Raw genomic sequence first — 4,472 nt, forward strand, 5'->3', positions numbered from 1 at the left:
TCATGGAGGTGTGGAAATAAATTGATTAAAGCTTCATGACACCTTAAAGATAAATCCAAGAATAAGAAATTATCAAAAGCACAAAAATTCAAGCCAAGCATTGCATGAAGATGGCAAGAAAAGCTTGAAAAAGTGAAGTTTGGCTAAACCAAGAAGAGAGGAAAGAAAAATTGGACCTTGCGGTTTTCTTTATCTTTATGATAGAAGATAATTTGAGAAAATATATCTTTAGATATTTTATTTGATATTTTTAAATAATTATCTTACTTAATTATATCATAAAATATTAAAAGATAATAACTACCAAATTTTTTTAAATATGATAAGATCTTCTTGAATCTTTTTAGTTCCACAACAAACATATATATCTTGAAGATATTGGATTATTTAGAAGATAATTTAAGAAGATTGCAAAGGGTTGATTTGAAAAATTAATACAAATACTAATTAGTGATAATTTATCATATATCTTTAATTAATTAATTAATTTAATTATATTAGATATTGATATTATCAACCAAATATATTTGTCAAATAGTCTGTATCTCTCCAAATATTTTTAAATATTTATATTTATCTTTATTTTAAAAAATATTTGAGAGATTTTAGTAACAGAAAAGCCCAGTCCAATTCCTATTTAAAGAGACCAAGAGAGAAGCAGAAAGGACAAGCTCGAGACTTCAGAGTTTAGGAACCCTTAAGGGGGCCTAATTTCGTTTCCTTTTTCTCTCTCTATTCTTCTTTTATTTTTTATTTTACTTTCGCATTCTATGGATTACTAAACTTCTTGGGTTGATTCTATTATAATTTCATTATGGATTCTAAGGTTAGAATGAAATAATTTCTTTGTTCTTTTTATTATTGTTGAGGTTTTAATTCATCTATGTCTTTTATCTTTGCATCGTAAAAAATAATGATTTTAAATCTATATGCATGTTGATCATATGAGTTCAAGGGTTTTTAAATTTAATTGAGACTTTACTTTGATTTTATTTAGAAACTTTCATGTGATTAAATAAGTTTTTACCAATAATTGAGACTTTACTTTGATTAAAGGTATTTACTCTAATGAAAATTAATTGAGACTTTACTTTGATTAATTAAGCTTTTTATTTGGTGAGGAGATAAAAGAATAAACATGATTAAGCGTAGTAAAATTTGATTGAGACTATACTTTAGTTGAATTTACTGTGGATAATCTAAAAGTTCTCACTTTTAATTGAGACTGTTCTTTGGTTAAAAGTGAGAACGCCAACAAATTAAGTAAGACTTTACATTCATTAATTTGTAAATCTACAACAATAATTAATTGAGCAATAATATTTAGATAATCGATGCTAAATCTATTTTGAAAAAACAGTGGAATCAATCTATTTTCTCTGCTATTGTTTTTATCTTTTCTATCTTACTTTATCTTTTTATCTTTATCTCTCATATTTTTATTATTTTATTTGACTAAGTCTTTTGTATAGTTTTATAAGAACTAATTTGTTAAAAATCAATTCCGTGTTCGTTGAGAGACGACTTTGGGTTACTTTACCCTATCTATTTTGTTGACTACTATCTTAGCAATACTGACGTTGCTATAGTTTAGTAGTATTAATTTGATCGCATCAATGACAACATTATCAGAAACAACACAAAAATAAAAGAAATTGGGCCTGGGCTGCAATGCTCTCTCTCGGACCAGCCCCAAAATGATATTCCCACAAATATGTCTTGCACTTTAAGTCCCAACTCACTTCTCAAAAGTCCCTCAGGTAGCCATCTCACTTGTATTCCCTCACAGTAGCCCCATGCACTCCAACTCCACCTTCAAGAGAAGTAATTACCTACAAAGGTGTCCAAAATAGTGGTTTTCCAAAGGAGAAAACAATCAGAAAAACCAAGTCCTTCCACGTGAATAACAAAGCAGAAAATCAAGAAAATCATAAATGGAAGAATTGGACAACATCAATTGATGGATTAGATGACATACTCAAAGAATTAGCAAAGAAGACAAAAGTTAGCAAACAAGGATGACACACAAAGAGAACCTAAGGAATGTGTCGAGAATATGATTAATGGAACCAAAATCAAACAAGACTCAAAAAGCAAGTTGAATCATTCATGACGAATATTGTTGTAGCTGAAATGATGCAACACACACTAATTCAAAATCATCCAAAAAATGTATAGTGTGTTGTGAATTACATTATCCCTTTCTGTTTCAAAAATTCTTTTTCTTTTCCATTTCAGTTGACAAGGCTATACAACTCACCCATTTTTATGTTGGAATTATCTTGCTACAATTCACAACTCAAAGATCAATTTCAATTTCATTCAGCTAGCAAGAAGCACGATCATGTGCAAAGCAAATGAATCAACTCAGAAAATTTGAGAGACAAACAAAGAAATAGATCTTGGCAGTGTAGTACTCAATCAACAAAAGAGATGCATTAGATTTCACACTAATAAAGCAAAATAGAAACTGCAGTGCATGACCTCAAACTGTGCATCGGAATATCATACCATGACATGGTCTTGACTATGAACAAAACTGAAGCAACAAAGCTGAATCAAGAGGATGCAGTTATTCAAAATGATGCAGATAGTATAATAGGGTCACGGTCACAAACTGACTCAGTCAAACATGAATCAAGACTCAACAAGAGTGAAACAAGTTCAAACACTCTTTCAATACTATTAAGAAATTGATGCACCATCACTTTATTTCAATCCAACAATTTCAAAAAACTTTTCATAGTAATGATGAATCAGATTTCAAAGATACAATTGATTAAACACTAAAATGTAGTGAAAAATGTTTGCATAACAGATACACAAGCGGTACTGGAATTAGAAGCACAATACTAAGTTAAGCAAACAGGAATCACTTATGCACAAGTGTAAAACAGATTCAAAATTATTGATTCATCCATCCATAATTTGTAAAACAAAAAATTGAAGCAACTGCACAATGTTGTTGTATCATAAACTGCTCAAGAATAACATCAACCTATGCATCAACTAAACCACTTAATTTCACTTTGATCTGAACCGAGAAATAGATCTACTACTTAGGTGAAATAAATCAAGACTGGTTCAATCAACAACAATTATTGGCCAGACAAAGGTAACTCAAGATCAAAGAAAACATGTGAACAACACTAGAAAAAACAATAATGCATAAACAACCATGAATAAAATAGGAACAACAGCAAGTATGAACTGCAGGAACATTGCTAATGATCTAATAGCAATATATGAACTCATTAACACAGAAATTACACAACTCAGAGTCTAAACTCAATAGGTTACGAAATATAGTAGTACATGAAATAGAAACTACTTCTACAAAATATTGAACATGTAAAAACAACTAGACACAAACTAAGATAAACACGAGATTAACAAAAATTAGAGTTAGGTAAGCAAAAATCAACAAAAATCCAACTAACATGCATTGGTGCAGCAAAACAAAAGCTTAAGACAATTCATCAATTCAGTATTGATTCAAGATAAATTGGAACAAAAATCAGTGAATCAATTTCAGCAAGAAACACAACAACATACATTCAGCACAGATTCAATGGCAAAAAAGCAAACGCAACAGGAATCGAAACAAGACAGAAACAAACATTGGAATAAGAAAATGAGATAAGAAGATTGACAGTTGTCTCTCGACGATCCAAGCTCAAAGTATTTGAATACCACTTGATGAGGTTGGCATCATGCATATTCGTTGGAATCTCGGTCCAATCAACCTCAAATCGACAATCCCTCATTGGAATCGAAGGAAACTCGCAGCAGAAAACCAAATCGTTTGGTGGAACTCCATTTAGTTCCACCAAAAAGCTCTCTCGGGTTCTCAAAGTTTAAAATACCCTATGAGGTGTGAAGCCTCAACTAGAGGTTGATATGGACATTTGAAGAACGAGGATAATTCCTCCCTACTAATCAAAGCTATGTTTTACAAGAAGACGCCATCTAAAGGGTTGGAAGAAAGGAAGGAAGAAACCATTGAAAGTGTAGGGTTGTGACGGTGAACCTAACTACGCTGTAAAATTGGGTAAGCATCGCGTGGCTGAAATTTAGAAGTCCAAAGCACATGTTGCGAAGGCACGTAGATGCAAAAGTGAACACTGGCTTCAGGTATTGATGCCACAGGGCTACTTCACGTGGAGGCCCAATCATGGGTAGAAGGTAAAAGGAATGGCTGCAAGCGTCATTGGGCTGCTAGTGCGTCCTAATCTAAGTAGGTCGAATTACGTTGCCATTTCGGTTGGCCCACTCGTGGGACAAATTTGTAGACATGGGCTGCACAATAAAGCACAAACATTAGATTGAAAATAAAGAATTCAAAAATATATATTTATTTAAGAATAAAGATAAACTAAATGGGTGGCCAAGCTATAAGCCTTGGGGTGGATTCATCAGTGAAGAAGAAAGAAACGACACACACAAAGAAGAAGAGTAAACTTAGGTTAAAG

At 32.0% G+C, this 4,472-nt stretch overlaps 1 long non-coding RNA gene across 2 annotated transcripts; it reads right to left on the reverse strand.

The window, feature by feature from the left end:
* Positions 1-1,494: 1,494 nt before the first annotated feature.
* Positions 1,495-4,180, reverse strand: LOC114185457. 2 transcript variants are annotated; one of them, XR_003604797.1, is made up of 2 exons: positions 3,621-4,180; positions 1,495-1,832 (listed from the first exon to the last, which is right to left on the reverse strand). It is a non-coding gene; the product is annotated as an uncharacterized LOC114185457 (long non-coding RNA). The 2 variants fall into 2 exon arrangements; XR_003604796.1 differs by having other exon boundaries at positions 1,581-1,832; positions 3,694-4,170.
* Positions 4,181-4,472: the final 292 nt, after the last annotated feature.

The sequence above is a fragment of the Vigna unguiculata genome, chromosome 5 (assembly GCF_004118075.2).
Source record: "Vigna unguiculata cultivar IT97K-499-35 chromosome 5, ASM411807v1, whole genome shotgun sequence".
NCBI lineage: Eukaryota > Viridiplantae > Streptophyta > Magnoliopsida > Fabales > Fabaceae > Vigna > Vigna unguiculata.